Genomic DNA, 20830 nt, shown 5'->3' on the forward strand with positions numbered 1-20830 from the left:
TAAAAGTTTGCTTTATTAATCCGGAATATTCGTGATTCGCAATCTGCCAAGCGTAACAAATTAAGAATGACGAGTAAGTAGGTTGGCAATAACAATAATTATTAACTGGCGCAAAATTTGAGTTGCAAGTAACTGTCAGGATGGCCGAGCGGTCTAAGGCGCCAGACTCAAGGATTTGACACCTTGCCCTTATTTCAGGGTTATTTATGGGAGATTTCTGGTCCACGAATGTGGGCGTGGGTTCGAATCCCACTTCTGACAATGTTATTTTACCTTTAGTAACTTAGCATATTCTCGCCTAGTTTGTGCTCGATATGACATTTAATTATCTTCGTGTTTAGTCGAGATTCAACATTGACAGTAGTTTCGTTTAGTTTCAATTTACAAATACTGAACCGAGATTACGCATTATATTTCATGACATTTACGATAAACTGGACTATTCATACAAGTTGCATACTGCAGAATGTCAGCAGCGTGGCGCAGCGGAAGCGTGCTGGGCCCATAACCCAGAGGTCCCTGGATCGAAACCAGGCGCTGCTATGAAATTGAAGTTTTTAACCGTTAATTCTCAAACAACCTGTTGCTGCGAGTTATGTGCCTTAAAAGTTTGCTTTATTCATCCGAAACATTCGTGATTCGCAATCTGCCAAGCGCAACAAATTAAGAATGACGAGTAAGTAGGTTGGCAATAACAATAATTATTAACTGGCGCAAAATATGAGTTGTAAGTCGCTGTCAGGATGGCCGAGCGGTCTAAGGCGCCAGATTCAAGGATTTGATACCTTGCCCTTATTTCAGGGTTATTTGTGGGAGATTTCTGGTCCACGAATGTGGGCGTGGGTTCGAATCCCACTTCTGACAATGTTATTTTACCTTTAGTAACTTAGCAAATTCTCGCCTAGTTTGTGCTCGATATGACATTTAATTATCTTCGTGTTTAGTCGTGATTCAACATTGACAGTAGTTTCGTTTAGTTTCAATTTACAAATACTGAACCGAGATTACGCATTATATTTCATGACATTTACGATAAACTGGACTATTCATACAAGTTGCATACTGCAGAATGTCAGCAGCGTGGCGCAGCGGAAGCGTGCTGGGCCCATAACCCAGAGGTCCCTGGATCGAAACCAGGCGCTGCTATGAAATTGAAGTTTTTAACCGTTAATTCTCAAACAACCTGTTGCTGCGAGTTATGTGCCTTAAAAGTTTGCTTTATTCATCCGAAACATTCGTGATTCGCAATCTGCCAAGCGCAACAAATTAAGAATGACGAGTAAGTAGGTTGGCAATAACAATAATTATTAACTGGCGCAAAATTTGAGTTGCAAGTAACTGTCAGGATGGCCGAGCGGTCTAAGGCGCCACACTCAAGGATTTGACACCTTGCCCCTTATTTCAGGGTTATTTATGGGAGATTTCTGGTCCACGAATGTGGGCGTGGGTTCGAATCCCACTTCTGACAATGTTATTTTACCTTTAGTAACTTAGCAAATTCTCGCCTAGTTTGTGCTCGATATGACATTTAATTATCTTCGTGTTTAGTCGTGATTCAACATTGACAGTAGTTTCGTTTAGTTTCAATTTACAAATACTGAACCGAGATTACGCATTATATTTCATGACATTTACGATAAACTGGACTATTCATACAATTTGCATACTGCAGAATGTCAGCAGCGTGGCGCAGCTGAAGCGTGCTGGGCCCATAACCCAGAGGTCCCTGGATCGAAACCAGGCGCTGCTATGAAATTGAAGTTTTTAACCGTTAATTCTCAAACAACCTGTTGCTGCGAGTTATATGCCTTAAAAGTTTGCTTTATTAATCCGGAATATTCGTGATTCGCAATCTGCCAAGCGTAACAAATTAAGAATGACGAGTAAGTAGGTTGGCAATAACAATAATTATTAACTGGCGCAAAATTTGAGTTGCAAGTAACTGTCAGGATGGCCGAGCGGTCTAAGGCGCCAGACTCAAGGATTTGACACCTTGCCCTTATTTCAGGGTTATTTATGGGAGATTTCTGGTCCACGAATGTGGGCGTGGCTTCGAATCCCACTTCTGACAATGTTATTTTACCTTTAGTAACTTAGCATATTCTCGCCTAGTTTGTGCTCGATATGACATTTAATTATCTTCGTGTTTAGTCGAGATTCAACATTGACAGTAGTTTCGTTTAGTTTCAATTTACAAATACTGAACCGAGACTACGCATTATATTTCATGACATTTACGATAAACTGGACTATTCATACAAGTTGCATACTGCAGAATGTCAGCAGCGTGGCGCAGCGGAAGCGTGCTGGGCCCATAACCCAGAGGTCCCTGGATCGAAACCAGGCGCTGCTATGAAATTGAAGTTTTTAACCGTTAATTCTCAAACAACCTGTTGCTGCGAGTTATGTGCCTTAAAAGTTTGCTTTATTCATCCGAAACATTCGTGATTCGCAATCTGCCAAGCGCAACAAATTAAGAATGACGAGTAAGTAGGTTGGCAATAACAATAATTATTAACTGGCGCAAAATATGAGTTGTAAGTCGCTGTCAGGATGGCCGAGCGGTCTAAGGCGCCAGATTCAAGGATTTGATACCTTGCCCTTATTTCAGGGTTATTTGTGGGAGATTTCTGGTCCACGAATGTGGGCGTGGGTTCGAATCCCACTTCTGACAATGTTATTTTACCTTTAGTAACTTAGCAAATTCTCGCCTAGTTTGTGCTCGATATGACATTTAATTATCTTCGTGTTTAGTCGTGATTCAACATTGACAGTAGTTTCGTTTAGTTTCAATTTACAAATACTGAACCGAGATTACGCATTATATTTCATGACATTTACGATAAACTGGACTATTCATACAAGTTGCATACTGCAGAATGTCAGCAGCGTGGCGCAGCGGAAGCGTGCTGGGCCCATAACCCAGAGGTCCCTGGATCGAAACCAGGCGCTGCTATGAAATTGAAGTTTTTAACCGTTAATTCTCAAACAACCTGTTGCTGCGAGTTATGTGCCTTAAAAGTTTGCTTTATTCATCCGAAACATTCGTGATTCGCAATCTGCCAAGCGCAACAAATTAAGAATGACGAGTAAGTAGGTTGGCAATAACAATAATTATTAACTGGCGCAAAATTTGAGTTGTAAGTCGCTGTCAGGATTGCCGAGCGGTCTAAGGCGCCAGATTCAAGGATTTGACACCTTGCCCTTATTTCAGGGTTATTTGTGGGAGATTTCTGGTCCACGAATGTGGGCGTGGGTTCGAATCCCACTTCTGACAATGTTATTTTACCTTTAGTAACTTAGCAAATTCTCGCCTAGTTTGTGCTCGATATGACATTTAATTATCTTCGTGTTTAGTCGTGATTCAACATTGACAGTAGTTTCGTTTAGTTTCAATTTACAAATACTGAACCGAGATTACGCATTATATTTCATGACATTTACGATAAACTGGACTATTCATACAAGTTGCATACTGCAGAATGTCAGCAGCGTGGCGCAGCGGAAGCGTGCTGGGCCCATAACCCAGAGGTCCCTGGATCGAAACCAGGCGCTGCTATGAAATTGAAGTTTTTAACCGTTAATTCTCAAACAACCTGTTGCTGCGAGTTATGTGCCTTAAAAGTTTGCTTTATTCATGCGGAACATTCGTGATTCGCAATCTACCAAGCGTAACAAATTATGAATGACGAGTAAGTAGGTTGGCAATAACAATAATTATTAACTGGCGCAAAATTTGAGTTGCAAGTAACTGTCAGGATGGCCGAGCGGTCTAAGGCGCCACACTCAAGGATTTGACACCTTGCCCCTTATTTCAGGGTTATTTATGGGAGATTTCTGGTCCACGAATGTGGGCGTGGGTTCGAATCCCACTTCTGACAATGTTATTTTACCTTTAGTAACTTAGCAAATTCTCGCCTAGTTTGTGCTCGATATGACATTTAATTATCTTCGTGTTTAGTCGTGATTCAACATTGACAGTAGTTTCGTTTAGTTTCAATTTACAAATACTGAACCGAGATTACGCATTATATTTCATGACATTTACGATAAACTGGACTATTCATACAATTTGCATACTGCAGAATGTCAGCAGCGTGGCGCAGCTGAAGCGTGCTGGGCCCATAACCCAGAGGTCCCTGGATCGAAACCAGGCGCTGCTATGAAATTGAAGTTTTTAACCGTTAATTCTCAAACAACCTGTTGCTGCGAGTTATGTGCCTTAAAAGTTTGCTTTATTCATCCAGAACATTAGTGACTCGCAATCTGCCAAGCGTAACAAATTATGAATGACTAGTAAGTAGGTTGGCAATAACAATAATTATTAACTGGCGCAAAATTTGAGTTGCAAGTAACTGTCAGGATGGCCGAGCGGTCTAAGGCGCCAGACTCAAGGATTTGACACCTTGCCCTTATTTCAGGGTTATTTATGGGAGATTTCTGGTCCACGAATGTGGGCGTGGGTTCGAATCCCACTTCTGACAATGTTATTTTACCTTTAGTAACTTAGCAAATTCTCGCCTAGTTTGTGCTCGATATGACATTTAATTATCTTCGTGTTCAGTCGAGATTCAACATTGACAGTAGTTTCGTTTAGTTTCAATTTACAAATACTGAACCGAGATTACGCATTATATTTCATGACATTTACGATAAACTGGACTATTCATACAAGTTGCATATTGCAGAATGTCAGCAGCGTGGCGCAGCGGAAGCGTGCTGGGCCCATAACCCAGAGGTCCCTGGATCGAAACCAGGCGCTTCTATGAAATTGAAGTTTTTAACCGTTAATTCTCAAACAACCTGTTGCTGCGAGTAATGTGCCTTAAAAGTTTGCTTTATTCATCCGGAACATCCGTGATTCGCAATCTGCCAAGCGTAACAAATTATAAAAGACGAGTAAGTAGGTTGGCAATAACAATAATTATTAACTGGCGCAAAATTTGAGTTGCAAGTAACTGTCAGGATGGCCGAGCGGTCTAAGGCGCCAGACTCAAGGATTTGACACCTTGTTCTTATTTCAGGGTTATTTATGGGAGATTTCTGGTCCACGAATGTGGGCGTGGGTTCGAATCCCACTTCTGACAATGTTATTTTACCTTTAGTAACTTAGCAAATTCTCGCCTAGTTTGTGCTCGATATGACATTTAATTATCTTCGTGTTTAGTCGTGATTCAACATTGACAGTAGTTTCGTTTAGTTTCAATTTACAAATACTGAACCGAGATTACGCATTATATTTCATGACATTTACGATAAACTGGACTATTCATACAAGTTGCATACTGCAGAATGTCAGCAGCGTGGCGCAGCGGAAGCGTGCTGGGCCCATAACCCAGAGGTCCCTGTATCGAAACCAGGCGCTGCTATGAAATTGAAGTTTTTAACCGTTAATTCTCAAACAACCTGTTGCTGCGAGTTATGTGCCTTAAAAGTTTGCTTTATTCATCCGGAACATCCGTGATTCGCAAAATGCCAAGCGTAACAAATTATAAATGACGAGTAAGTAGGTTGGCAATAACAATAATTATTAACTGGCGCAAAATTTGAGTTGCAAGTAACTGTCAGGATGGCCGAGCGGTCTAAGGCGCCAGACTCAAGGATTTGACACCTTGCCCTTATTTCAGGGTTATTTATGGGAGATTTCTGGTCCACGAATGTGGGCGTGGGTTCGAATCCCACTTCTGACAATGTTATTTTACCTTTAGTAACTTAGCAAATTCTCGCCTAGTTTGTGCTCGATATGACATTTAATTATCTTCGTGTTTAGTCGTGATTCAACATTGACAGTAGTTTCGTTTAGTTTCAATTTACAAATACTGAACCGAGATTACGCATTATATTTCATGACATTTACGATAAACTGGACTATTCATACAAGTTGCATACTGCAGAATGTCAGCAGCGTGGCGCAGCGGAAGCGTGCTGGGCACATAACCCAGAGGTCCCTGTATCGAAACCAGGCGCTGCTATGAAATTGAAGTTTTTAACCGTTAATTCTCAAACAACCTGTTGCTGCGAGTTATGTGCCTTAAAAGTTTGCTTTATTCATCCGGAACATCCGTGATTCGCAAAATGCCAAGCGTAACAAATTATAAATGACGAGTAAGTAGGTTGGCAATAACAATAATTATTAACTGACGCAAAATTTGAGTTGCAAGTAACTGTCAGGATGGCCGAGCGGTCTAAGGCGCCAGACTCAAGGATTTGACACCTTGCCCTTATTTCAGGGTTATTTATGGGAGATTTCTGGTCCACGAATGTGGGCGTGGGTTCGAATCCCACTTCTGACAATGTTATTTTACCTTTAGTAACTTAGCAAATTCTCGCCTAGTTTGTGCTCGATATGACATTTAATTATCTTCGTGTTTAGTCGTGATTCAACATTGACAGTAGTTTCGTTTAGTTTCAATTTACAAATACTGAACCGAGATTACGCATTATATTTCATGACATTTACGATAAACTGGACTATTCATACAAGTTGCATATTGCAGAATGTCAGCAGCGTGGCGCAGCGGAAGCGTGCTGGGCCCATAACACAGAGGTCCCTGGATCGAAACCAGGCGCTGATATGAAATTGACGTTTTAAACCGTTAATTCTCGAACAACCTGTTGCTCCGAGTTATGTGCCTTAAAAGTTTGCTTTATTCATCCGCAACATCCGTGATTCGCAAAATGCCAAGCGTAACAAATTATAAATGACGAGTAAGTAGGTTGGCAATAACAATAATTATTAACTGGCGCAAAATTTGAGTTGCAAGTAACTGCCAGGATGGCCGAGCGGACTAAGGCGCCAGACTCAAGGATTTGACACTTGCCCTTATTTCAGGGTTATTTATGGGAGATTTCTGGTCCACAAATGTGGGCGTGGGTTCGAATCCCACTTCTGACAATGTTATTTTACCTTTAGTAACTTAGCAAATTCTCGCCTAGTTTGTGCTCGATATGACATTTAATTATCTTCGTGTTTAGTCGTGATTCAACATTGACAGTAGTTTCGTTTAGTTTCAATTTACAAATACTGAACCGAGATTACGCATTATATTTCATGACATTTACGATAAACTGGACTATTCATACAAGTTGCATACTGCAGAATGTCAGCAGCGTGGCGCAGCGGAAGCGTGCTGGGCCCATAACCCAGAGGTCCCTGGATCGAAACCAGGCGCTGCTATGAAATTGAAGTTTTTAACCGTTAATTCTCAAACAACCTGTTGCTGCGAGTTATGTGCCTTAAAAGTTTGCTTTATTCATCCGCAACATCCGTGATTCGCAAAATGCCAAGCGTAACAAATTATAAATGACGAGTAAGTAGGTTGGCAATAACAATAATTATTAACTGGCGCAAAATTTGAGTTGCAAGTAACTGCCAGGATGGCCGAGCGGACTAGGGCGCCAGACTCAAGGATTTGACACTTGCCCTTATTTCAGGGTTATTTATGGGAGATTTCTGGTCCACAAATGTGGGCGTGGGTTCGAATCCCACTTCTGACAATGTTATTTTACCTTTAGTAACTTAGCAAATTCTCGCCTAGTTTGTGCTCGATATGACATTTAATTATCTTCGTGTTTAGTCGTGATTCAACATTGACAGTAGTTTCGTTTAGTTTCAATTTACAAATACAGAACCGAGATTACGCATTATATTTCATGACATTTACGATAAACTGGACTATTCATACAAGTTGCATATTGCAGAATGTCAGCAGCGTGGCGCAGCGGAAGCGTTCTGGGCCCATAACCCAGAGGTCCCTGGATCGAAACCAGGCGCTGATATGAAATTGACGTTTTAAACCGTTAATTCTCGAACAACCTGTTGCTCCGAGTTATGTGCCTTAAAAGTTTGCTTTATTAATCCGGAACATTCGTGATTCGCAATCTGCCAAGCGTAACAAATTATGAATGACGAGTAAGTAGGTTGGCAATAACAATAATTATTAACTGGCGCAAAATTTGAGTTGCAAGTAACTGTCAGGATGGCCGAGCGGTCTAAGGCGCCAGACTCAAGGATTTGACACCTTGCCCTTATTTCTGGGTTATTTATGGGAGATTTCTTGTCCACGAATGTGGGCGTGGGTTCGAATCCCACTTCTGACAATGTTATTTTACCTTTAGTAACTTAGCAAATTCTCGCCTAGTTTGTGCTCGATATGACATTTAATTATCTTCGTGTTTAGTCGTGATTCAACATTGACAGTAGTTTCGTTTAGTTTCAATTTACAAATACTGAACCGAGATTACGCATTATATTTCATGACATTTACGATAAACTGGACTATTCATACAAGTTGCATACTGCAGAATGTCAGCAGCGTAGCGCAGCGGAAGCGTGCTGGGCCCATAACCCAGAGGTCCCTGGATCGAAACCAGGCGCTGCTATGAAATTGAAGTTTTTAACCGTTAATTCTCAAACAACCTGTTGCTGCGAGTTATGTGCCTTAAAAGTTTGCTTTATTCATCCGCAACATCCGTGATTCGCAAAATGCCAAGCGTAACAAATTATAAATGACGAGTAAGTAGGTTGGCAATAACAATAATTATTAACTGGCGCAAAATTTGAGTTGCAAGTAACTGCCAGGATGGCCGAGCGGACTAAGGCGCCAGACTCAAGGATTTGACACTTGCCCTTATTTCAGGGTTATTTATGGGAGATTTCTGGTCCACGAATGTGGGCGTGGGTTCGAATCCCACTTCTGACAATGTTATTTTACCTTTAGTAATTTAGCAAATTCTCGCCTAGTTTGTGCTCGATATGACATTTAATTATCTTCGTGTTTAGTCGTGATTCAACATTGACAGTAGTTTCGTTTAGTTTCAATTTACAAATACTGAACCGAGATTACGCATTATATTTCATGACATTTACGATAAACAGGACTATTCATACAAGTTGCATATTGCAGAATGTCAGCAGCGTGGCGCAGCGGAAGCGTGCTGGGCCAATAACCCAGAGGTCCCTGGATCGAAACCAGGCGCTGCTATGAAATTGAAGTTTTAAACCGTTAATTCTCGAACAACCTGTTGCTCCGAGTTATGTCCCTTAAAAGTTTGCTTTATTAATCCGGAACATTCGTGATTCGCAATCTGCCAAGCGTAACAAATTATGAATGACGAGTAAGTAGGTTGGCAATAACAATAATTATTAACTGGCGCAAAATTTGAGTTGCAAGTAACTGTCAGGATGGCCGAGCGGTCTAAGGCGCCAGACTCAAGGATTTGACACCTTGCCCTTATTTCAGGGTTATTTATGGGAGATTTCTGGTCCACGAATGTGGGCGTGGGTTCGAATCCCACTTCTGACAATGTTATTTTACCTTTAGTAACTTAGCAAATTCTCGCCTAGTTTGTGCTCGATATGACATTTAATTATCTTCGTGTTTAGTCGTGATTCAACATTGACAGTAGTTTCGTTTAGTTTCAATTTACAAATACTGAACCGACATTACGCATTATATTTCATGACATTTACGATAAACTGGACTATTCATACAAGTTGCATACAGCAGAATTTCAGCAGCGTGGCGCAGCGGAAGCGTGCTGGGCCCATAACCCAGAGGTCCCTGGATCGAAACCAGGCGCTGCTATGAAATTGAAGTTTTTAACTGTTAATTCTCAAACAACCTGTTGCTGCGAGTTATGTGCCTTAAAAGTTTGCTTTATTCATCCGCAACATCCGTGATTCGCAAAATGCCAAGCGTAACAAATTATAAATGACGAGTAAGTAGGTTGGCAATAACAATAATTATTAACTGGCGCAAAATTTGAGTTGCAAGTAACTGCCAGGATGGCCGAGCGGACTAAGGCGCCAGACTCAAGGATTTGACACTTGCCCTTATTTCAGGGTTATTTATGGGAGATTTCTGGTCCACGAATGTGGGCGTGGGTTCGAATCCCACTTCTGACAATGTTATTTTACCTTTAGTAATTTAGCAAATTCTCGCCTAGTTTGTGCTCGATATGACATTTAATTATCTTCGTGTTTAGTCGTGATTCAACATTGACAGTAGTTTCGTTTAGTTTCAATTTACAAATACTGAACCAAGATTACGCATTATATTTCATGACATTTACGATAAACTGGACTATTCATACAAGTTGCATATTGCAGAATGTCAGCAGCGTGGCGCAGCGGAAGCGTGCTGGGCCTATAACCCAGAGGTCCCTGGATCGAAACCAGGCGCTGCTATGAAATTGAAGTTTTAAACCGTTAATTCTCGAACAACCTGTTGCTCCGAGTTATGTGCCTTAAAAGTTTGCTTTATTAATCCGGAACATTCGTGATTCGCAATCTGCCAAGCGTAACAAATTATGAATGACGAGTAAGTAGGTTGGCAATAACAATAATTATTAACTGGCGCAAAATTTGAGTTGCAAGTAACTGTCAGGATGGCCGAGCGGTCTAAGGCGCCAGACTCAAGGATTTGACACCTTGCCCTTATTTCAGGGTTATTTATGGGAGATTTCTGGTCCACGAATGTGGGCGTGGGTTCGAATCCCACTTCTGACAATGTTATTTTACCTTTAGTAACTTAGCAAATTCTCGCCTAGTTTGTGCTCGATATGACATTTAATTATCTTCGTGTTTAGTCGTGATTCAACATTGACAGTAGTTTCGTTTAGTTTCAATTTACAAATACTGAACCGACATTACGCATTATATTTCATGACATTTACGATAAACTGGACTATTCATACAAGTTGCATATTGCAGAATGTCAGCAGCGTGGCGCAGCGGAAGCGTGCTGGGCCCATAACCCAGAGGTCCCTGGATCGAAACCAGCCGCTGCTATGAAATTGAAGTTTTTAACTGTTAATTCTCAAACAACCTGTTGCTGCGTGTTATGTGCCTTAAAAGTTTGCTTTATTAATCCGGAACATTCGTGATTCGCAATCTGCAAGCGTAACAAATTATGAATGACGAGTAAGTATGTTGGCAATAACAATAATTATTAACTGGCGCAAAATTTGAGTTGCAAGTAACTGTCAGGATGGCCGAGCGGTCTAAGGCGCCAGACTCAAGGATTTGACACCTTGCCCTTATTTCAGGGTTATTTATGGGAGATTTCTGGTCCACGAATGTGGGCGTGGGTTCGAATCCCACTTCTGACAATGTTATTTTACCTTTAGTAACTTAGCAAATTCTCACCTAGTTTGTGCTCGATATGACATTTAATTATCTTCGTGTTTAGTCGTGATTCAACATTGACAGTAGTTTCGTTTAGTTTCAATTTACAAATACTGAACCAAGATTACGCATTATATTTCATGACATTTACGATAAACTGGACTATTCATACAAGTTGCATATTGCAGAATGTCAGCAGCGTGGCGCAGCGGAAGCGTGCTGGGCCTATAACCCAGAGGTCCCTGGATCGAAACCAGGCGCTGCTATGAAATTGAAGTTTTAAACCGTTAATTCTCGAACAACCTGTTGCTCCGAGTTATGTGCCTTAAAAGTTTGCTTTATTAATCCGGAACATTCGTGATTCGCAATCTGCCAAGCGTAACAAATTATGAATGACGAGTAAGTAGGTTGGCAATAACAATAATTATTAACTGGCGCAAAATTTGAGTTGCAAGTAACTGTCAGGATGGCCGAGCGGTGTAAGGCGCCAGACTCAAGGATTTGACACCTTGCCCTTATTTCAGGGTTATTTATGGGAGATTTCTGGTCCACGAATGTGGGCGTGGGTTCGAATCCCACTTCTGACAATGTTATTTTACCTTTAGTAACTTAGCAAATTCTCGCCTAGTTTGTGCTCGATATGACATTTAATTATCTTCGTGTTTAGTCGTGATTCAACATTGACAGTAGTTTCGTTTAGTTTCAATTTACAAATACTGAACCGACATTACGCATTATATTTCATGACATTTACGATAAACTGGACTATTCATACAAGTTGCATATTGCAGAATGTCAGCAGCGTGGCGCAGCGGAAGCGTGCTGGGCCCATAACCCAGAGGTCCCTGGATCGAAACCAGGCGCTGCTATGAAATTGAAGTTTTTAACTGTTAATTCTCAAACAACCTGTTGCTGCGTGTTATGTGCCTTAAAAGTTTGCTTTATTAATCCGGAACATTCGTGATTCGCAATCTGCAAGCGTAACAAATTATGAATGACGAGTAAGTATGTTGGCAATAACAATAATTATTAACTGGCGCAAAATTTGAGTTGCAAGTAACTGTCAGGATGGCCGAGCGGTCTAAGGCGCCAGACTCAAGGATTTGACACCTTGCCCTTATTTCAGGGTTATTTATGGGAGATTTCTGGTCCACGAATGTGGGCGTGGGTTCGAATCCCACTTCTGACAATGTTATTTTACCTTTAGTAACTTAGCAAATTCTCACCTAGTTTGTGCTCGATATGACATTTAATTATCTTCGTGTTTAGTCGTGATTCAACATTGACAGTAGTTTCGTTTAGTTTCAATTTACAAATACTGAACCGAGATTACGCATTATATTTCATGACATTTACGATAAACTGGACTATTCATACAAGTTGCATATTGCAGAATGTCAGCAGCGTGGCGCAGCGGAAGCGTGCTGGGCCCATAACCCAGAGGTCCCTGGATCGAAACCAGGCGCTGCTATGAAATTGAAGTTTTAAACCGTTAATTCTCGAACAACCTGTTGCTCCGAGTTATGTGCCTTAAAAGTTTGCTTTATTAATCCGGAACATTCGTGATTCGCAATCTGCCAAGCGTAACAAATTATGAATGACGAGTAAGTAGGTTGGCAATAACAATAATTATTAACTGGCGCAAAATTTGAGTTGCAAGTAACTGTCAGGATGGCCGAGCGGTCTAAGGCGCCAGACTCAAGGATTTGACACCTTGCCCTTATTTCAGGGTTATTTATGGGAGATTTCTGGTCCACGAATGTGGGCGTGGGTTCGAATCCCACTTCTGACAATGTTATTTTACCTTTAGTAACTTAGCAAATTCTCACCTAGTTTGTGCTCGATATGACATTTAATTATCTTCGTGTTTAGTCGTGATTCAACATTGACAGTAGTTTCGTTTAGTTTCAATTTACAAATACTGAACCGAGATTACGCATTATATTTCATGACATTTACGATAAACTGGACTATTCATACAAGTTGCATATTGCAGAATGTCAGCAGCGTGGCGCAGCGGAAGCGTGCTGGGCCCATAACCCAGAGGTCCCTGGATCGAAACCAGGCGCTGCTATGAAATTGAAGTTTTAAACCGTTAATTCTCGAACAACCTGTTGCTCCGAGTTATGTGCCTTAAAAGTTTGCTTTATTAATCCGGAACATTCGTGATTCGCAATCTGCCAAGCGTAACAAATTATGAATGACGAGTAAGTAGGTTGGCAATAACAATAATTATTAACTGGCGCAAAATTTGAGTTGCAAGTAACTGTCAGGATGGCCGAGCGGTCTAAGGCGCCAGACTCAAGGATTTGACACCTTGCCCTTATTTCAGGGTTATTTATGGGAGATTTCTGGTCCACGAATGTGGGCGTGGGTTCGAATCCCACTTCTGACAATGTTATTTTACCTTTAGTAACTTAGCAAATTCTCGCCTAGTTTGTGCTCGATATGACATTTAATTATCTTCGTGTTTAGTCGTGATTCAACATTGACAGTAGTTTCGTTTAGTTTCAATTTACAAATACTGAACCGAGATTACGCATTATATTTCATGACATTTACGATAAACTGGACTATTCATACAAGTTGCATACTGCAGAATGTCAGCAGCGTGGCGCAGCGGAAGCGTGCTTGGCCCATAACCCAGAGGTCCCTGGATCGAAACCAGGCGCTGCTATGAAATTGAAGTTTTAAACCGTTAATTCTCGAACAACCTGTTGCTCCGAGTTATGTGCCTTAAAAGTTTGCTTTATTAATCCGGAACATTCGTGATTCGCAATCTGCCAAGCGTAACAAATTATGAATGACGAGTAAGTAGGTTGGCAATAACAATAATTATTAACTGGCGCAAAATTTGAGTTGCAAGTAACTGTCAGGATGGCCGAGCGGTCTAAGGCGTCAGACTCAAGGATTTGACACCTTGCCCTTATTTCAGGGTTATTTATGGGAGATTTCTGGTCCACGAATGTGGGCGTGGGTTCGAATCCCACTTCTGACAATGTTATTTTACCTTTAGTAACTTAGCAAATTCTCGCCTAGTTTGTGCTCGATATGACATTTAATTATCTTCGTGTTTAGTCGTGATTCAACATTGACAGTAGTTTCGTTTAGTTTCAATTTACAAATACTGAACCGACATTACGCATTATATTTCATGACATTTACGATAAACTGGACTATTCGTACAAGTTGCATACAGCAGAATTTCAGCAGCGTGGCGCAGCGGAAGCGTGCTGGGCCCATAACCCAGAGGTCCCTGGATCGAAACCAGGCGCTGCTATGAAATTGAAGTTTTTAACTGTTAATTCTCAAACAACCTGTTGCTGCGTGTTATGTGCCTTAAAAGTTTGCTTTATTAATCCGGAACATTCGTGATTCGCAATCTGCAAGCGTAACAAATTATGAATGACGAGTAAGTATGTTGGCAATAACAATAATTATTAACTGGCGCAAAATTTGAGTTGCAAGTAACTGTCAGGATGGCCGAGCGGTCTAAGGCGTCAGACTCAAGGATTTGACACCTTGCCCTTATTTCAGGGTTATTTATGGGAGATTTCTGGTCCACGAATGTGGGCGTGGGTTCGAATCCCACTTCTGACAATGTTATTTTACCTTTAGTAACTTAGCAAATTCTCGCCTAGTTTGTGCTCGATATGACATTTAATTATCTTCGTGTTTAGTCGTGATTCAACATTGACAGTAGTTTCGTTTAGTTTCAATTTACAAATACTGAACCGACATTACGCATTATATTTCATGACATTTACGATAAACTGGACTATTCGTACAAGTTGCATACAGCAGAATTTCAGCAGCGTGGCGCAGCGGAAGCGTGCTGGGCCCATAACCCAGAGGTCCCTGGATCGAAACCAGGCGCTGCTATGAAATTGAAGTTTTTAACTGTTAATTCTCAAACAACCTGTTGCTGCGTGTTATGTGCCTTAAAAGTTTGCTTTATTAATCCGGAACATTCGTGATTCGCAATCTGCAAGCGTAACAAATTATGAATGACGAGTAAGTATGTTGGCAATAACAATAATTATTAACTGGCGCAAAATTTGAGTTGCAAGTAACTGTCAGGATGGCCGAGCGGTCTAAGGCGTCAGACTCAAGGATTTGACACCTTGCCCTTATTTCAGGGTTATTTATGGGAGATTTCTGGTCCACGAATGTGGGCGTGGGTTCGAATCCCACTTCTGACAATGTTATTTTACCTTTAGTAACTTAGCAAATTCTCGCCTAGTTTGTGCTCGATATGACATTTAATTATCTTCGTGTTTAGTCGTGATTCAACATTGACAGTAGTTTCGTTTAGTTTCAATTTACAAATACTGAACCGACATTACGCATTATATTTCATGACATTTACGATAAACTGGACTATTCGTACAAGTTGCATACAGCAGAATTTCAGCAGCGTGGCGCAGCGGAAGCGTGCTGGGCCCATAACCCAGAGGTCCCTGGATCGAAACCAGGCGCTGCTATGAAATTGAAGTTTTTAACTGTTAATTCTCAAACAACCTGTTGCTGCGTGTTATGTGCCTTAAAAGTTTGCTTTATTAATCCGGAACATTCGTGATTCGCAATCTGCAAGCGTAACAAATTATGAATGACGAGTAAGTATGTTGGCAATAACAATAATTATTAACTGGCGCAAAATTTGAGTTGCAAGTAACTGTCAGGATGGCCGAGCGGTCTAAGGCGCCAGACTCAAGGATTTGACACCTTGCCCTTATTTCAGGGTTATTTATGGGAGATTTCTGGTCCACGAATGTGGGCGTGGGTTCGAATCCCACTTCTGACAATGTTATTTTACCTTTAGTAACTTAGCAAATTCTGGCCTAGTTTGTGCTCGATATGACATTTAATTATCTTCGTGTTTAGTCGTGATTCAACATTGACAGTAGTTTCGTTTAGTTTCAATTTACAAATACTGAACCGAGATTACGCATTATATTTCATGACATTTACGATAAACTGGACTATTCATACAAGTTGCATACTGCAGAATGTCAGCAGCGTGGCGCAGCGGAAGCGTGCTGGGCCCATAACCCAGAGGTCCCTGGATCGAAACCAGGCGCTGCTATGAAATTGAAGTTTTAAACCGTTAATTCTCGAACAACCTGTTGCTCCGAGTTATGTGCCTTAAAAGTTTGCTTTATTAATCCGGAACATTCGTGATTCGCAATCTGCCAAGCGTAACAAATTATGAATGACGAGTAAGTAGGTTGGCAATAACAATAATTATTAACTGGCGCAAAATTTGAGTTGCAAGTAACTGTCAGGATGGCCGAGCGGTCTAAGGCGCCAGACTCAAGGATTTGACACCTTGCCCTTATTTCAGGGTTATTTATGGGAGATTTCTGGTCCACGAATGTGGGCGTGGGTTCGAATCCCACTTCTGACAATGTTATTTTACCTTTAGTAACTTAGCAAATTCTCGCCTAGTTTGTGCTCGATATGACATTTAATTATCTTCGTGTTTAGTCGTGATTCAACATTGACAGTAGTTTCGTTTAGTTTCAAATTACAAATGCTGAACCGACATTACGCATTATATTTCATGACATTTACGATAAACTGGACTATTCATACAAGTTGCATACAGCAGAATTTCAGCAGCGTGGCGCAGCGGAAGCGTGCTGGGCCCATAACCCAGAGGTCCCTGGATCGAAACCAGGCGCTGCTATGAAATTGAAGTTTTTAACTGTTAATTCTCAAACAACCTGTTGCTGCGAGTTATGTGCCTTAAAAGTTTGCTTTATTCATCCGCAACATCCGTGATTCGCAAAATGCCAAGCGTAACAAATTATAAATGACGAGTAAGTAGGTTGGCAATAACAATAATTATTAACTGGCGCAAAATTTGAGTTGCAAGTAACTGCCAGGATGGCCGAGCGGACTAAGGCGCCAGACTCAAGGATTTGACACTTGCCCTTATTTCAGGGTTATTTATGGGAGATTTCTGGTCCACGAATGTGGGCGTGGGTTCGAATCCCACTTCTGACAATGTTATTTTACCTTTAGTAATTTAGCAAATTCTCGCCTAGTTTGTGCTCGATATGACATTTAATTATCTTCGTGTTTAGTCGTGATTCAACATTGACAGTAGTTTCGTTTAGTTTCAATTTACAAATACTGAACCGAGATTACGCATTATATTTCATGACATTTACGATAAACTGGACTATTCATACAAGTTGCATATTGCAGAATGTCAGCAGCGTGGCGCAGCGGAAGCGTGCTGGGCCCATAACCCAGAGGTCCCTGGATCGAAACCAGGCGCTGCTATGAAATTGAAGTTTTAAACCGTTAATTCTCGAACAACCTGTTGCTCCGAGTTATGTGCCTTAAAAGTTTGCTTTATTAATCCGGAACATTCGTGATTCGCAATCTGCCAAGCGTAACAAATTATGAATGACGAGTAAGTAGGTTGGCAATAACAATAATTATTAACTGGCGCAAAATTTGAGTTGCAAGTAACTGTCAGGATGGCCGAGCGGTCTAAGGCGCCAGACTCAAGGATTTGACACCTTGCCCTTATTTCAGGGTTATTTATGGGAGATTTCTGGTCCACGAATGTGGGCGTGGGTTCGAATCCCACTTCTGACAATGTTATTTTACCTTTAGTAACTTAGCAAATTCTCGCCTAGTTTGTGCTCGATATGACATTTAATTATCTTCGTGTTTAGTCGTGATTCAACATTGACAGTAGTTTCGTTTAGTTTCAATTTACAAATGCTGAACCGACATTACGCATTATATTTCATGACATTTACGATAAACTGGACTATTCATACAAGTTGCATACAGCAGAATTTCAGCAGCGTGGCGCAGCGGAAGCGTGCTGGGCCCATAACCCAGAGGTCCCTGGATCGAAACCAGGCGCTGCTATGAAATTGAAGTTTTTAACTGTTAATTCTCAAACAACCTGTTGCTGCGAGTTATGTGCCTTAAAAGTTTGCTTTATTCATCCGCAACATCCGTGATTCGCAAAATGCCAAGCGTAACAAATTATAAATGACGAGTAAGTAGGTTGGCAATAACAATAATTATTAACTGGCGCAAAATTTGAGTTGCAAGTAACTGCCAGGATGGCCGAGCGGACTAAGGCGCCAGACTCTAGGATTTGACACTTGCCCTTATTTCAGGGTTATTTATGGGAGATTTCTGGTCCACGAATGTGGGCGTGGGTTCGAATCCCACTTCTGACAATGTTATTTTACCTTTAGTAATTTAGCAAATTCTCGCCTAGTTTGTGCTCGATATGACATTTAATTATCTTCGTGTTTAGTCGTGATTCAACATTGACAGTAGTTTCGTTTAGTTTCAATTTACAAATACTGAACCAAGATTACGCATTATATTTCATGACATTTACGATAAACTGGACTATTCATACAAGTTGCATATTGCAGAATGTCAGCAGCGTGGCGCAGCGGAAGCGTGCTGGGCCCATAACCCAGAGGTCCCTGGATCGAAACCAGGCGCTGCTATGAAATTGAAGTTTTAAACCGTTAATTCTCGAACAACCTGTTGCTCCGAGTTATGTGCCTTAAAAGTTTGCTTTATTAATCCGGAACATTCGTGATTCGCAATCTGCCAAGCGTAACAAATTATGAATGACGAGTAAGTAGGTTGGCAATAACAATAATTATTAACTGGCGCAAAATTTGAGTTGCAAGTAACTGTCAGGATGGCCGAGCGGTCTAAGGCGCCAGACTCAAGGATTTGACACCTTGCTCTTATTTCAGGGTTATTTATGGGAGATTTCTGGTCCACGAATGTGGGCGTGGGTTCGAATCCCACTTCTGACAATGTTATTTTACCTTTAGTAATTTAGCAAATTCTCGCCTAGTTTGTGCTCGATATGACATTTAATTATCTTCGTGTTTAGTCGTGATTCAACATTGACAGTAGTTTCGTTTAGTTTCAATTTACAAATACTGAACCAAGATTACGCATTATATTTCATGACATTTACGATAAACTGGACTATTCATACAAGATGCATATTGCAGAATGTCAGCAGCGTGGCGCAGCGGAAGCGTGCTGGGCCCATAACCCAGAGGTCCCTGGATCGAAACCAGGCGCTGCTATGAAATTGAAGTTTTAAACCGTTAATTCTCGAACAACCTGTTGCTCCGAGTTATGTGCCTGAAAAGTTTGCTTTATTAATCCGGAACATTCGTGATTCGCAATCTGCCAAGCGTAACAAATTATGAATGACGAGTAAGTAGGTTGGCAATAACAATAATTATTAACTGGCGCAAAATTTGAGTTGCAAGTAACTGTCAGGATGGCCGAGCGGTCTAAGGCGCCAGACTCAAGGATTTGACACCTTGCCCTTATTTCAGGGTTATTTATGGGAGATTTCTGGTCCACGAATGTGGGCGTGGGTTCGAATCCCACTTCTGACAATGTTATTTTACCTTTAGTAACTTAGCAAATTCTCGCCTAGTTTGTGCTCGATATGACATTTAATTATCTTCGTGTTTAGTCGTGATTCAACATTGACAGTAGTTTCGTTTAGTTTCAATTTACAAATACTGAACCGACATTACGCATTATATTTCATGACATTTACGATAAACTGGACTATTCATACAAGTTGCATACAGCAGAATTTCAGCAGCGTGGCGCAGCGGAAGCGTGCTGGGCCCATAACCCAGAGGTCCCTGGATCGAAACCAGGCGCTGCTATGAAATTGAAGTTTTTAACTGTTAATTCTCAAACAACCTGTTGCTGCGAGTTATGTGCCTTAAAAGTTTGCTTTATTCATCCGGAACATCCGTGATTCGCAATCTGCCAAGCGTAACAAATTATGAATGACGAGTAAGTAGGTTGGCAATAACAATAATTATTAACTGGCGCAAAATTTGAGTTGCAAGTAACTGTCAGGATGGCCGAGCGGTCTAAGGCGCCAGATTCAAGGATTTGACACCTTGCCCTTATTTCAGGGTTATTTGTGGGAGATTTCTGGTCCACGAATGTGGGCGTGGGTTTGAATCCCACTTCTGACAATGTTATTTTACCTTTAGTAACTTAGCAAATTCTCGCCTAGTTTGTGCTCGATATGACATTTAATTATCTTCGTGTTTAGTCGTGATTCAACATTGACAGTAGTTTCGTTTAGTTTCAATTTACAAATACTGAACCGAGATTACGCATTATATTTCATGACATTTACGATAAACTGGACTATTCATACAAGTTGCATACTGCAGAATGTCAGCAGCGTGGCGCAGCGGAAGCGTGCTGGGCCCATAACCCAGAGGTCCCTGGATCGAAACCAGGCGCTGCTATGAAATTGAAGTTTTTAACCGTTAATTCTCAAACAACCTGTTGCTGCGAGTTATGTGCCTTAAAAGTTTGCTTTATTCATCCGCAACATCCGTGATTCGCAAAATGCCAAGCGTAACAAATTATAAATGACGAGTAAGTAGGTTGGCAATAACAATAATTATTAACTGGCGCAAAATTTGAGTTGCAAGTAACTGCCAGGATGGCCGAGCGGACTAAGGCGCCAGACTCAAGGATTTGACACTTGCCCTTATTTCAGGGTTATTTATGGGAGATTTCTGGTCCACGAATGTGGGCGTGGGTTCGAATCCCACTTCTGACAATGTTATTTTACCTTTAGTAACTTAGCAAATTCTCGCCTAGTTTGTGCTCGATATGACATTTAATTATCTTCGTGTT

General features: G+C 41.1%; 19 non-coding genes across 19 annotated transcripts; all 19 read left to right on the top strand.

Annotated features, from left to right (window-relative positions):
- Positions 1 to 134: 134 nt before the first annotated feature.
- Positions 135 to 261, top strand: TRNAL-CAA (transfer RNA leucine (anticodon CAA)). Its single transcript has 2 exons — positions 135 to 172; positions 216 to 261. It is a non-coding gene; the product is annotated as a tRNA-Leu (tRNA).
- A 4096-nt stretch (positions 262 to 4357) lies between these two features.
- TRNAL-CAA (transfer RNA leucine (anticodon CAA)) lies at positions 4358 to 4484 on the top strand. The gene is made up of 2 exons: positions 4358 to 4395; positions 4439 to 4484. It is a non-coding gene; the product is annotated as a tRNA-Leu (tRNA).
- A 476-nt stretch (positions 4485 to 4960) lies between these two features.
- Positions 4961 to 5087, top strand: TRNAL-CAA (transfer RNA leucine (anticodon CAA)). Its single transcript has 2 exons — positions 4961 to 4998; positions 5042 to 5087. It is a non-coding gene; the product is annotated as a tRNA-Leu (tRNA).
- Positions 5088 to 5563: 476 nt separating this feature from the next.
- On the top strand, positions 5564 to 5690 carry TRNAL-CAA (transfer RNA leucine (anticodon CAA)). Its single transcript has 2 exons — positions 5564 to 5601; positions 5645 to 5690. It is a non-coding gene; the product is annotated as a tRNA-Leu (tRNA).
- A 476-nt stretch (positions 5691 to 6166) lies between these two features.
- Positions 6167 to 6293, top strand: TRNAL-CAA (transfer RNA leucine (anticodon CAA)). Its single transcript has 2 exons — positions 6167 to 6204; positions 6248 to 6293. It is a non-coding gene; the product is annotated as a tRNA-Leu (tRNA).
- A 2885-nt stretch (positions 6294 to 9178) lies between these two features.
- On the top strand, positions 9179 to 9305 carry TRNAL-CAA (transfer RNA leucine (anticodon CAA)). The gene is made up of 2 exons: positions 9179 to 9216; positions 9260 to 9305. It is a non-coding gene; the product is annotated as a tRNA-Leu (tRNA).
- Positions 9306 to 10117: 812 nt separating this feature from the next.
- TRNAI-UAU (transfer RNA isoleucine (anticodon UAU)) lies at positions 10118 to 10189 on the top strand. Its single transcript has one exon. It is a non-coding gene; the product is annotated as a tRNA-Ile (tRNA).
- Positions 10190 to 10383: 194 nt separating this feature from the next.
- Positions 10384 to 10510, top strand: TRNAL-CAA (transfer RNA leucine (anticodon CAA)). Its single transcript has 2 exons — positions 10384 to 10421; positions 10465 to 10510. It is a non-coding gene; the product is annotated as a tRNA-Leu (tRNA).
- A 475-nt stretch (positions 10511 to 10985) lies between these two features.
- Positions 10986 to 11112, top strand: TRNAL-CAA (transfer RNA leucine (anticodon CAA)). Its single transcript has 2 exons — positions 10986 to 11023; positions 11067 to 11112. It is a non-coding gene; the product is annotated as a tRNA-Leu (tRNA).
- A 210-nt stretch (positions 11113 to 11322) lies between these two features.
- TRNAI-UAU (transfer RNA isoleucine (anticodon UAU)) lies at positions 11323 to 11394 on the top strand. Its single transcript has one exon. It is a non-coding gene; the product is annotated as a tRNA-Ile (tRNA).
- A 194-nt stretch (positions 11395 to 11588) lies between these two features.
- TRNAL-CAA (transfer RNA leucine (anticodon CAA)) lies at positions 11589 to 11715 on the top strand. Its single transcript has 2 exons — positions 11589 to 11626; positions 11670 to 11715. It is a non-coding gene; the product is annotated as a tRNA-Leu (tRNA).
- A 475-nt stretch (positions 11716 to 12190) lies between these two features.
- On the top strand, positions 12191 to 12317 carry TRNAL-CAA (transfer RNA leucine (anticodon CAA)). Its single transcript has 2 exons — positions 12191 to 12228; positions 12272 to 12317. It is a non-coding gene; the product is annotated as a tRNA-Leu (tRNA).
- Positions 12318 to 12793: 476 nt separating this feature from the next.
- TRNAL-CAA (transfer RNA leucine (anticodon CAA)) lies at positions 12794 to 12920 on the top strand. Its single transcript has 2 exons — positions 12794 to 12831; positions 12875 to 12920. It is a non-coding gene; the product is annotated as a tRNA-Leu (tRNA).
- A 476-nt stretch (positions 12921 to 13396) lies between these two features.
- On the top strand, positions 13397 to 13523 carry TRNAL-CAA (transfer RNA leucine (anticodon CAA)). Its single transcript has 2 exons — positions 13397 to 13434; positions 13478 to 13523. It is a non-coding gene; the product is annotated as a tRNA-Leu (tRNA).
- A 2282-nt stretch (positions 13524 to 15805) lies between these two features.
- TRNAL-CAA (transfer RNA leucine (anticodon CAA)) lies at positions 15806 to 15932 on the top strand. The gene is made up of 2 exons: positions 15806 to 15843; positions 15887 to 15932. It is a non-coding gene; the product is annotated as a tRNA-Leu (tRNA).
- A 476-nt stretch (positions 15933 to 16408) lies between these two features.
- On the top strand, positions 16409 to 16535 carry TRNAL-CAA (transfer RNA leucine (anticodon CAA)). The gene is made up of 2 exons: positions 16409 to 16446; positions 16490 to 16535. It is a non-coding gene; the product is annotated as a tRNA-Leu (tRNA).
- Positions 16536 to 17613: 1078 nt separating this feature from the next.
- On the top strand, positions 17614 to 17740 carry TRNAL-CAA (transfer RNA leucine (anticodon CAA)). The gene is made up of 2 exons: positions 17614 to 17651; positions 17695 to 17740. It is a non-coding gene; the product is annotated as a tRNA-Leu (tRNA).
- Positions 17741 to 18818: 1078 nt separating this feature from the next.
- On the top strand, positions 18819 to 18945 carry TRNAL-CAA (transfer RNA leucine (anticodon CAA)). The gene is made up of 2 exons: positions 18819 to 18856; positions 18900 to 18945. It is a non-coding gene; the product is annotated as a tRNA-Leu (tRNA).
- A 476-nt stretch (positions 18946 to 19421) lies between these two features.
- On the top strand, positions 19422 to 19548 carry TRNAL-CAA (transfer RNA leucine (anticodon CAA)). Its single transcript has 2 exons — positions 19422 to 19459; positions 19503 to 19548. It is a non-coding gene; the product is annotated as a tRNA-Leu (tRNA).
- Positions 19549 to 20830: the final 1282 nt, after the last annotated feature.

This window comes from Saccoglossus kowalevskii, chromosome 8, assembly GCF_978046115.1.
Source record: "Saccoglossus kowalevskii chromosome 8, keSacKowa6.1, whole genome shotgun sequence".
NCBI classification, from domain to species: domain Eukaryota; kingdom Metazoa; phylum Hemichordata; class Enteropneusta; family Harrimaniidae; genus Saccoglossus; species Saccoglossus kowalevskii.